The sequence below is a fragment of the Pseudorca crassidens genome, chromosome 15 (genome assembly GCF_039906515.1).
Source record: "Pseudorca crassidens isolate mPseCra1 chromosome 15, mPseCra1.hap1, whole genome shotgun sequence".
NCBI classification, from domain to species: Eukaryota; Metazoa; Chordata; class Mammalia; order Artiodactyla; family Delphinidae; genus Pseudorca; species Pseudorca crassidens.
Window position 1 is genome coordinate 49,812,246 of NC_090310.1, and position 12,625 is coordinate 49,824,870.

The window sequence follows — 12,625 nt, forward strand, 5'->3', positions numbered from 1 at the left end:
GATTTGAGTTCTCTCTCTCTTTGTCTTGATGAGTCTGGCTAATGGTTTATTAATTTTGTTTATCTTCTCAAAGAACCGACTTTTAATTTTATTGATCTTTGGTGTTGTTTTCTTTGTTTCTATTTCCTTTATTTCTGCTCTGATCTTTATGATTTATTTCCTTCTGCTAACTTTGGGTTTTGTTTGTTCTTCTTTCTCTAGTTCCTTTAGGTGTAAGGTTAGATTGTTTATTTGAGATTTTTCCTTTTTCTTGAGGTAGGCTTGTATAGCTATAAACTTCCCTCTTAGGACTGCTTTTGCTTTCTTCCATAGATTTTGGATTGTCATGTTTTCATTGTCATTTGTCTCTAGGTATTTTTTGATTTCCTCTTTGATTTCTTCAGTGATCTCTTGGTTATTTAGTAATGTATTTTTTAGCCTCCATGTGTTTGTTATGTTTTTTTTTCCCTGTAAATCATTTCTAATCTCGTAGTGTTGTGGTCAGAAAAGATGCTTGATATGATTTCAATTTTCTTAAATTTACTGAGGCTTGATTTGTGACCCAAGATGTGATCTATCCTGGAGAACGTTCTGTGCGCACTTCAGAAGAAAGTGTAATCTGCAGTTTTTGGATGGAATGTCCTATAAATATCAATTAAATCTATCTGGTCTATTGTGTCATTTAAAGCTTTTGTTTCCTTATTTATTTTCTGTTTGGATGATCTGTCCATTGGTGTAAGTGAGGTGTTAAGGTCCCCCACTATTATTGTGTTACTGTTGATTTCCTCTTTAATAGCTGTTAGCAGTTGCCTTATGTATTGAGGTGCTCCTATATTGGGTACATATATATTTATAATTGTTATATCTTCTTCTTGGATTGATCCCTTGATCATTATGTAGTGTCCTTCCTTGTCTCATGTAACATTCTTTATTTTTTGTATTATTTTATTTTTTTTTTTGCTGTAGGCAGGCCTCTCACTGTTGTGGCCTCTCCCGTTGTGGAGCACAGGCTCCGGACGTGCAGGCTCAGTGGCCATGGCTCATGGGCCCAGCCGCTCCGTGGCATGTGAGATCCTCCCAGACCGGGTCACAAACCCTGTCCCCTGCATCGGCAGGTGGACTCTCAACCACTGCGCCACCAGGGAAGCCCAACATTCTTTATTTTGAAGTCTATTTTATCTGATATGAATATTGCTACTCCAGCTTTGTTTTGATTTCCATTTGCATGCAATATCTTTTTCCATCACCTTACTTTCAGTCTCTGTGTGTTCCTAGGTCTGAAGTGGGTCTCTTGTAGACAGCATAAAGATGGGTCTTGTTTTTGTATCCATTCAGCAAGCCTGTGTCTTTTGGTTGGAGCATTTAATCCATTCACGTTTAAGGTAATTATCAATATGTATGTTCCTATGACCATTTTCTTCATTGTTTTGTGTTTGATTTTGTAGGTCCTTTTCTTCTCTTGTGTTTCCCACTTAGAGAAGTTCCTTTAGCATTTGTTGTAGAGCTTGTTTGGTGGTGCTGAATTCTCTTAGCTTTTGCTTGTCTGTAAAGCTTCTGATTTCTCCTCCATTGAATCTGAATGAGATCCTTGCCGGGTAGAGCAATCTTGGTTGTAGGTTCTTCCCTTTCATCACTTTAAGTATATCATGCCACTCCCTTCTGGCTTGTAGAGTTTCTGCTGAGAAATCAGCTGTTAACCTTATGGGAGTTCCCTTGTATGTTATTTGTCGTTTTTCCCTTGCTGCTTTCAGTAATTTTTCTTTGTCTTTAATTTTTACCATTTTGATTACTGTGTGTCTCAGCGTGTTTCTCCTTAGGTTTATCCTGTATGGGACTCGTTGCACTTCCTGGACTGGGGTGGCTATTTCCTTTCCCATGTGAGGGAAGTTTTCGAGTATAATCTCTTCATATGTTTTCTCTGGTCCTTTCTCTCTCTTTTCTCCTTTTGGGACCCCTATAATGCGAATGTTGTTGTGTTTAACGTTGTCCCAGAGGTCTCTTAGGCTGTCTTCATTTCTTTTCATTCTTTTTTCTTTAGTCTGTTCCACAGCAGTGAATTCCACCATTCTGTCTTCCAGGTCACTTATCCGTTCTTCTGCCTCAGTTATTCTGCTATTGATTCCTTCTAGTGTAGTTTTCATTTCAGTTAGTGTATTGTTCATCTCTCTTTGTGTGTTCTTTAATTGGTGGGGCTGGGTTCCCTCCCTGGGACTGCTGATTGGTGGGGCTGGGTTCCCTCCCTGTTGTTTGTTTGGCCTGAGGCAACCCAACACTGGAGCCTACCTGAGCTCTTTGTTGGGGCTAATGGCAGACTCTGGGAGGGCTCACGCCAAGGAGTACTTCCCAGAACTTTTGCTGCCAGTGTCCTTGTCCACACAGTGAGCCACAGCCACCCCCTGCCTCTGCAGGAGACCCTCCAACACTAGCAGGTAGGTCTGATTCAGGCTCCCCTGGGGTCACTGCTCCTTTCCCTGGTTCCTGATGCACACAGTACTTTGTGTGTGTCCTCCAAGAGTGGAGTCTCTGTTTCCCCCAGTCCTGTCAAAGTCGTGCAATCAAATCCCAGTAGCCTTCAAAGTCTGATTCTCTAGGAATTCCTCCTCCTGTTGCCGGACCCCTAGATTGGGAAGCCTGATATGGGGCTCAGAACCTTCACTCCAGTGGGTGGACTTCTGTGGTGTATGTGTTCTCCAGTCTGTGAGTCACCTACCCAGCAGTTGTGGGATTTGAAATTACTGTGATTGCACCCCTCCTACTGTCTCATTGTGGCTTCTCCTTTGTCTTTGGATGTGGGGTACCTTTTTTGGTGAGTTCCAGTGTCTTTCTTTCAATGCTTGTCCAGCAGCTAATTGTGATTCTGGTGTTCTCACAAGAGGGAGTGACAGCACGTACTTCTACTCCGCCATCTTGGTTCAGGGCCAGCTTTGCCTCTGTGTCTTTTTTTTGTATCCTTTCAGCCAGTCTGTGTCTTTTGGTTGGGGCATTTAATCCATTTACATTCAAGGTTATTATTGTTATGTATGTTCCTATTACCATTTTCTTAATTGTTTTGGGTTTGTTTTTGTGCATCTTTTTCTTCTCTGTGTTTCCCACCTAGAGAATTTTCTTTAGCATTTGTCGTAAAGCTGTTTTGGTGGTGCTGAATTCTCTTAGCTTTGGCTTGTCTGAAAAGATTTTGATTTCTCCATCAAATCCGAATGAGATCCTTGCTGGGTTGAGTAATCTTGGTTGTCGTTTTTTTTTCCTTTCAGCTCTTTAAGTGTATCCTGACAGTCCCTTCTGGCCTGCAGAGTTTCTCCTAAAAAATCAGCTGATAACCTTATGGGGATTTTTTTGTATGTTATTTTTTGCTTTTCCCTTGCTGCTTTTAATATTTTTCTTTGAATTTAATTTTTGATAGTTTAATTAATATGTGTCTTGGTATGTTTCTCCTAGGGTTTACCCTGTGTGGGACTCTCTGTGCCTCCTGGACTTGGGTGACTATTTCCTTTCCCATGTTAGGGAAGTTTTCCACTATAATCTCTTCAAATATTTTCTCAGACCCTTTCTTTTTCTCTTCTTCTTCTGGGACCCCTATAATTCAAATGTTGGTGCATTTAGTGTTGTCCCAGTGGTCTCTGAGATTGTCTTCTATTCTTTTCATTCTTTTTTCTTTATTCTGCTCCTCGGCAATTATTTCTACCGTTCTGTCTTCCAGTTACTTATTCATTCTTCTTCCTCAGTTATTTTGTTATTGACTCCTTCTAGTGTATTTTTCATTTCAGTTATTGTGTTGTTCATCTCTGTTTGTTCTTTAGTTCTTCTAGATCTTTGTTAAACATTTCTTGCGTTTTCTCAATCCATGCCTCCATTCTATTTCCAAGATTCTGGATCAACTTTACTATCATTACTTTGAATTCTTTTTCAGGTAGATCGCCTATTTCCTCTTCATTTATATGGTCTTGTAGGTTTTTACCTTGCTCCTTCACCTGTGACATATTTTTTTTGCCATCTCTCTTTTTTTTTTTTTTTTTGATGGGTGGGATTGTGTTCCTGTCTTACTGACTGTTTGGCCTGAGGCTTCTAGCACTGGAGTTTGTAGGCTGTTGGATAGAGCTGGGTCTTGGTGCCGTGATGAGGACCTCCCAGAGACCTCATTCCAATAAATATTCCTTGGAATCTGCAGTTCTCTGTTAGTCCTGCTGTTCGGACTTGGAGCTCCCACTGCAGGAGCTTTGGCCCAACCCCTGGCTCATGAACCAAGATCCCATAAGCCATGCAGTGTGGCAAAAAAAAAAGAAGAAAAGGAGAAGACCAATAACAAAGAGTAAAAAATAAAATTAGACGAGGAAACTAACAGATATGTTAGAAAGAATATAAATATTAAAATATAGATGAGATAACAACTGGAAGGTAAAACAGAACCACAATAGTAAAAAAGAGGAGAGAAAAAAAAAGGCGGAAAATGCCTTGGCTGTGTGGGGGGGGGCTTAGGCATGGGCGGGGTTTAGGTGGTGGGCAGGGCCTATGCTTAGGATCCACAGGGCTGGAAAAGGCCCTGGGGGTGTTGGTGGTGGGGCTTAGGCTCAATACAACAGAAAGGGCCCAGGCATACCTTTCGTCTCTGAGAGCTGGGGACCTGGCCTAGGAGCCCAGGAAGCCTGCAAATGCCCTCCGTTCCTCTCCTGCTCCTCTGGTCCTGGAGGGCCCCTCCCGCCTACCTCTCCTGTTCTCCCCTGGCCTCCATCCTATGCCCCCAGGACCAACATGGCCTGGAGGGGCCTTGGAGGGCAGGGGACCTGGCTTGGGAGCCCAGCAGGCTTCCTGGCCCAAGTGGTCAGGGCAAATGCCCTCTTCTCCTCTGTTCCTGGAGGGCCCCTCCCACCTACCTCTCCTGTTCTACCCCAGCCTCCCTGCTACATCCCCAGGACCAATATGGCCTGGAGGGGGCCTCTAAGGGCATAGGACCCGGGCCAAGAGCTGGGTAGCCTTCCTTGGCCCATAGGGCAGGGGAAATGCTAGGCGTACTCCCCCCTGATCTGAGCCCCCAAGGGTCCCTCCAGGTGTGGGAACCCCTCCCAGCCAGCCCTCATGGGCTCCTGTCTTGTCTGGCCTCCACTTCTCCTCCCTCCTCAGTCCCCCCCACATCCTACCAGGTCACTTGGGGGTTAATCCCATCTCCTTGGGCATCGAGGTCCCCCACCAGCATCTGGCAGGCACCCTAGTTGTGGGGAGACGGATACTCCATGTCTTCCAGTGCTGCCATCTTGACTCCGCCCAATGCTGTTTTTAAATAGCTGGCATTTCTAACTTTTTTTTACATTTAAAAAAATGTTTAATAGAAATATTCCTCAAATTTAGGACTGGACCGTAACTGGTTTCTCCCCTACACATCAAGGTGAATAAGCAAAGAGCCTATCATTAATTGCATACATGTATCTGATTTTCTGTTGGGTTAGTTAAATTGAGGCATTTAATTGTGCTGTAGAAATTGGCGAGACTTGTGTATGAAAAGTTTTCTTTTAAGTGAAAAAAAAAGAGTAGTAGTTGGAGGAGTGGTCTCATTCAGATTTTTTGAATTTTGTCTCCAGCAAGTTATAAACCCAGAATCATCTCTGCTCTGTATTGTGGGAAATCTCAACTTTCACCACAAATTTCTTTTTTTTTTTTAACTTTTTATCTTATATTGGAGCATAGCTGATTAACAATGTTGTGACAGTTTCAGGTGCACAGCAAAGAGACCCAGCCATACATATACGTGTATCCATTCTCCGCCAAACTCCCCTCCCATCCAGGCTGCCACATAACATTGAGCAGAGCAATTTCTTTTTTAAAGTGTTCTTCATAAATTGGTTTTTGTTGTTATTTTGTGTTCCTTCACTGCTCCATAAGTCCTTCCAATACAGGTGGACTCTGTAGAATGCTTTTTCCCTTTTAAATAATCCATTCTAAATGGCTCAGCGGTAAACACTTCAATCCAGTGTCGTCTCTGGCTCAATGAGAATCGCTTTCAATCCACTGCTGGATCCACTTACTGAGAAGATTAGCTTTAGAACTTGGGATAGAGGAGGGTCTGCATCTGCTCATCCAAATTGAGGGTGTTAAGATAAGGCCCAAGCTGACTCAACTCTTGGTGCGTGCGTGTGTGTGTGTGTGTGTGTGTGTGTGTGTGTGTGTGTGTGTGAGAGAGAGAGAGAGAGAGACAGAGACAGAGACAGAGACAGAGACAGAGAGAGACAGAGAGAGAGAAAGTGTTTTAATTTGCTTGATTTGCTTTTTAGCTGAAGCTGTTTAATTATGAAGGAACAAATTTAAAACTCAACTAATCAACTGGTTTAACATAGTTCTCTTGAGGCTAAACTTTAGGTCAGACTGAATTCTGCAGTATGTCCTCTGCCACAGACCTGTGGTCCTCAAAACTTGCTGATAATCACAAAACATGCGATTTGCCCGAGGAACTTTTCCAGGAAGCTGGGATGGGGGAGAAGGAGAACTTTTTAAATTACAGAAAATCAGGACTTCCCTGGCAATCCAGTAGTTAAAACTCTGAGCTTCCACTGCGGGGGGCGTGGGTTCCATCCCTGGTTGGGGAAGTAAGATCCTGCATGCCACGTGGTGCAGCCAAAAAAATAAATGAAGTGAAATAAAATCCTTGAGAATAATGTAAAGTAACTGAGTTTCCACCACCAGATTGATAATTCATTAAGCTACTCAAATGGTTAAGCAAACATTTACTGAGAAGCTGCTATGTGACAGACTCAATTGTAGGCAGCAGTAAAAGAAGCAAAATTCCAGCCATCCAGGACCTGATATACTGGTGGAGGAGATGGAAGAATATAGACAGCTGATGGACTTTATATATATGTATACACACACACACACATACACACACACACACACATATGACAAAGCAAGTTTAGGAGAGAAGAGAGATGGAGAAAAGGACTGTCCTATGTTAGAAAAAATGTTGAAGAAAACCATATCTGATAAGATCACATTTCAGGTGATGATTATTTGATGATTATTTTGTTATAGTCTCTTTTGAAGGTATTTTTAAAACTTAAATACATTAGTGTAGATATAGTGGAAACATTTTTACATATATACATATATATGTGAAGAATACATAATTTTTGTGTATATATTTTAAAATTTTATCTACATACACTCTATTGCTCATTGTACTGCATCTTGCTTTTTTCATTCCACTTTAGCTTTTCTATATCAGTGTGATCTACATTGCTGAATACTTCATTCATATTAACTGATGTATAGTATTCTATAGAATGATTGAATCATAATTCATTTCTCTCTTTCCCCATTGGTGGACCTCTGGGTGTTTTTACTTCTCACTGTCACAAGCAGTGCCTTAACAAGCTTCCTTGAGCCTGTCTCCTTGTGTACATGTGGAACATTTTCTCTGGGTATATATGTAGAGGTAGAATTACTAGGTTACAGGGAAGGGGAATTTTTTTTTTAATGCAGACTGCCAAATCCCATCCCAGATGTCCTGAATCACAATATCTGGCAGCAGGTCTTGGGCATCTGTATTTCTTAAAAAGCTCTTCGGGAAATTCAGATACAATCTTCCAAGGGACCCATGTTTTGGAACCCATTACTCTAGCCCACATGAATCCATCTCACACATGGATTAGTAAAGAATGAGAGATGAATACGCTCTTCCTGGCAATGAGAATAATCTTTGTGTGTCCCTCCATTGGGCCCCAGGAGAGGCTGCTGTTGGTGTCCTCCCAGATACGCTTTCCGGGCTTGTGTACCCATCGGCCAGCTGCTGGGAGTGTTGGCTTCTGAGGGCTCCCAGCTGCCCATCTCCAAAGAACTGCCTTCAGCAGGAATCATCAGCCTGAAGGTTGTGACCTCTTTGCCCCTCCTCCCTCCAGTAAGCTCAGCTTAAGACTGACTGAAACTGGAGTATAAAGAGCTGGTCCACCTGCCTCAATTCTGTGGTTCAATTCATGCTGCAGTGCTCCCCAGGGAATCAGGCTGAGGCTGGACTCAATCTCAGCCCAATCCCCCCGCCTTCCTGCTTCCCTCACTTCCCTTCTCCTGGGAGTCTGGCATCAAAATATCAACTGCACCTGATGCCCTGCTTTAAGCCATGCCTCTAGGGAACTTAAACCAAGTCCACTCTTTGCTCATTTTATCACTATTTTATCTTTTTCTCTACTTTCTGTTCTGTTACTTCTGTTTGCCCTTTTTCTTTTCTGCTGCTCATTACCTTATACTTACCTGTTGCACTTCATCTTTGAAGAAAACATAGAAAATAAAGCAGCAATTTCTGTTTTCATTTTTAACAAATGCACCAAGTTAGCTCATTCTGGGGATCAGACCTGCAGACATATCACCTTCGACTTCCACCCTGCTATCTGACCGCCTGGTGGACCGATGAAAGCCAGAGCCCTTGGTGCCATTAAGGGTAATATTGACCCCTTTCCCCAGCTCCTTGCGGCTTCCCCTGAACCCTCTGAATTGCAAGTTTGTCCTACATTCTCAGAATGTGTCGACATGGTAAACGTGCTGCCAGCAACCCTTTCCTACTAAACAAATGCACCACCTACCAGAAATGAGGAAATGTTGCTGCCCCTCAGGTGCCGTGGAAGCACTTCCTCAGTGGGATTGAATCCACCCCAATTGGGCTTGGGGCCCTGGGGCAAAGCCCACCCCACACCCTCACCTCCTGTGCAGGCATAACCTCCTGTTACATCCTCAGGCCAGTGAGTTTGCTGTCACAGGATGTTTAGAAACACGTGGCTGACTTGCCCTTATTTTATAACAATAAAATAAGACATGTAGGCTTTGGAGCTCTACATCAAGCATTCATCTATGCTTTGAAGTCACAGCCAGGAAAATCCTCAGGCCCTTTCAAACCAGCCGTGTTTCAAAGGGAGTGGCAGAAGGACTTGAAAGACGAGCCTCTTCCTCTCCAGCAGACTATGCTGTGGGGCACACTCACAACCGAGATCTTCCCCCCACAGTAAAAGCTGGTAATGTTCAAGGACATAGACTCCTGGGAGACCAAAGGTTTGGTTCCACCCTGGAGAGCTTTGCGTCCAATAGGAAATGTGACTTCTGGGCCTCAAGCTGTTCAAGAGGGAATTATCTGGTCTGCCTGGAAACTCAGAACTAATCCTACCGAGGCTGGATCCCCACAGTTGCAGCCTGGGCAACCTTCCCAAACTGACAGGCGCAGATGTGCTTTCACAGGTAGAAAGGGATTATCTCAGTCCCACTGTCTTTGTTCATATCTTCACTCAAAATTTTCCATCATGCAGGGTTTGACAGAAAGTTTGTTGCAATCCTGCCTCTAAATTCGTGCCTCTAGTTGGGGGAGGATTTATCTCAAACCCCCATTGTCTTTCCCACTACCATTAACTCCTGGGGCTCCGTGCGGGACAAAAATTTTGCAAAAATGGTTCATCTTCCACTAGAATCCAATTTGTGGTTACAAGTAAGTGCAGATCTTCTGAACCTCTGATCTTCTGGAATCTGGATTCTTAACTACTGAGCCAATTGAAAATAGGTCTATTTTTACTGGCCAAATTTTACCTCCCTGAATTTAATATTTACTTTCATGGTCCTTCAGGATTTGCTGGAAAATTCTGCATAATCAGATTCCTAGTTATAAACCTTCTGGGTCAAATTTGCTTTATAGCCACAAAACTGAATATAACATATTTGGAATGTGTCTTCTTTGCTCTGTTAAACCTTGAAATGGAAACATATTAGTACCTCTAAGAGAAGGTTTGGTGTCAAATTCTGGTTTTACTAAAGCATGACATTCTTGGGTAAATTAGCCACAAGTTTCCCATCAGCCTAAGTCCTCACCTTCCCACACAGGTGACCCTCCAGGCCCCTGGTGTCCTGTTCTTTCCCCACCCACCACCAATGCTCCCTCTCAAGAAGCAGTAGCCATCAGTCCTTCCCGACTTCTAGTGGACTTAAGTCTTTGCATGAACTCACCCAGAGGCAATACTTTTTGAAGCCCAGTGCTTACTGGGGAATGAAGGACATTGCTGGGGATTTCTATCAGGCATCAAGAAAAAGGTACAGAATACTTGTGAGAGTGGAGTGTTTCAAGAGCCTTTCTGAGCCCCTGATTTATATCTAGGATTTGCCTGGATGTAAATCAGACTGACTCTGAAAATAGAACTAAATGAGAAATCACCAAAACAGGTAAGATTAGAAGCACCAACACACCCTTGTCCCGTCGTTACTCATGTAGGTCGCTTCTAAACGTTAATGATGAGGTGTATCATTACCTCATATTATGGGAAACCATCATTTTTCAAACAACAATAAAAACAAAAGAATAATAATACTGTGATCATACAATTGAATATCTTCTTGGCTTTCCATGCACTTTTGATATTAATCTTCATGCCAACACTTTGTGCTACAGACATACATTATTTAAGATTTTCACCTTTTATATCTTAACATTGATGTTCAGAAACTCAGGGTAGCACATTTCGAGGAGCACAGCTGAGACAGACCCCTCCGTTCCCCAGAGTTATAGTTCAGGGCCCTCTCTGCTTTATCAGGCTGATTCTATTTAAACTAATCATTTATATCAAATTTTATTTGGAAGAGGATTATAAAATGTTCCCCTTCCTAAGAAACCTGTAATATACCAGAAAAAGGATTGATAGTAAGAAAAGCAGAATCTATGCCTGTCCTATGACTTGACTTATTTCTTTTCCTGCTAAATTTGCTCAGGGCCACCTGCCTAGCATGGCCACGGGGGCCAGTCTTCAGTCATACACTCCTTCCCACGGCCACTCCTCAAACTGACAAATGAAGTCAGAATGGACAAGGACAAATTATCTGATTTCTTATAGTCCAGCATCAGGATTCTGGAGAGAGACTGGAAGGTTTATATAAATTTATACTAATTTTAGAGATGGTAGGTTCATCCAATATAATTTCATTTGTCTGAGTTCCTGATTCTCTCCATGACTATCTCTGTCTTAAGATTCAGACAAATCCAGATATGGGGAAAGCTGTATTAACCAGTCAGTGCCTGTGGGGGTGAACCTCAATTTTTCCCCATCAGGTCTAGTTCTGCTTCTTAGGAACGTAACTACTGTCAAGGTCATCGCCACACCAGTAGCGATGCCATGTGTGCTGCTTTCATAGCTTGAATCCTGCCATGACTCTAATGTGTTCTGAAGTATAGACCAGAGTCAGTTGAAGAAGATGGAAAACATGTTTTTTTTTATTCAAACAACATGGAATATGGAATGTAAACATTTTTGAGCCAACATTAGCCCAAGTTAGGTAAAATCAGGTGAATGAGCAAGGCAATTCTCCAACCCCCTCCCCCTGTAATTTTTCATCATTAAAGTCACATCTTCAGTGCTGAGAGGTTGTTTTCCCCTGCTCTTCTGAGTCCAAACCCTCAGTCTTCTTGTCACACTTGAACTCTGCTCTTAAAAGCTTTTGCCGCTTGTACCTGTCCACACAGAGGAATAGATAAGTGTAAGTCATTTATAAATATATAAATGAATATAGTGACTTATTGGACACTGTAATACAAGGTCTTCTTTCTAGTAGACTATTTCAGTAGTTTAGATAGTTGAGCTCCAACTCATCATCCTGATAAAATGCTCAAATGTTTCTTTAGATTCTTCCAGAGCCCTAATTCTCTCTCTCTCTCTCTTTTTCTTTTTTTTTTTTGACCATGCCCTGAACAAGTAGAGTTTGCCTCTCCTGGGTCTGTGTGCCTTTGCATTCCCCAAAATTCATTTTATCATTTTCCTTTTCTTCTGTGAAAATTTTACAAGGAAAGTGGTATTTCTTTGTTCTTGAAATGCTGACCAGTGGTGAAATAAGCTGTATATTTTTTTTTAAATATGGATACCGTGTGAGAAGCCAGGGACAAACTAAAGGAACAAGGCAAATATTTCAGCTATTAGGTGGGCACTGGCTCCAGAGAAGCAAGCTGGGAAGCTGGCACAGCATGGCATATACCAGGGCAAAGGGTTTGAAAATGAGATTATTTGACTAAAGAAGCAGTAGGAGAAACACTTGCCAAAAAGGAATTTCAGAAGCTCTGCTTGAACATTAGTTTGAGGAAGTGAAAATACTTGAGATGAGATTTCTGTTACCATAGCTGACAATGAGCTGGCTAGCTCCCTGCTGGCAGATGGTGCCAGGGTGTTTCGATGGAAGAGATACACTGGGAAAGCTGTGAACCATTCACAAAGCTCCATTGTTGCCAAAAAGAAGATGGCAAGTATGAAAGCAGGAAGTAGGAGTTCCTCTTAGATCAAGAGGACACTTAGACCAAGCCAATCCTAGTGACATTGTGTGGTCACACTGATGACTTCGGTGGAGATTTAGTTGTCTGTTGCTGCATAACAAATTACCCCCAAATTAGCATCCTAAAAATGTGTATTATCTCACAGTTTCTATGGGTCAGAAATCCAGTTGCAACTTAGCTGGGTGCCTCTGGCTCGGAGTCCATCACAGGCTACAGTGAAGGTGTTCTCTGAGGCTGCCTTCAACACCAGACTCAACTTGGGGAGAATCTGCCTCTGGGATCACTCACATAGCTTTTGGCAGGGAAGAGGTCCTTGCTAGCTGTTGCTGGAGTTATCAGCTCCTTGACGCATCGCCTTTTCCATCGGGTCACTCACAAAATGAC

At 42.5% G+C, this 12,625-nt stretch overlaps 1 long non-coding RNA gene across 1 annotated transcript in view; it reads left to right on the forward strand.

Annotated features, from left to right (window-relative positions):
* Positions 1–2,285: 2,285 nt before the first annotated feature.
* The window catches only part of LOC137206412 (uncharacterized), a 51,628-nt gene continuing 41,288 nt past the window's right edge, over positions 2,286–12,625 (forward strand). The window contains exon 1 of the long non-coding RNA XR_010934643.1: positions 2,286–2,408. This is a non-coding gene — a long non-coding RNA (uncharacterized lncRNA). The remainder of the gene's footprint in view (positions 2,409–12,625) is intronic.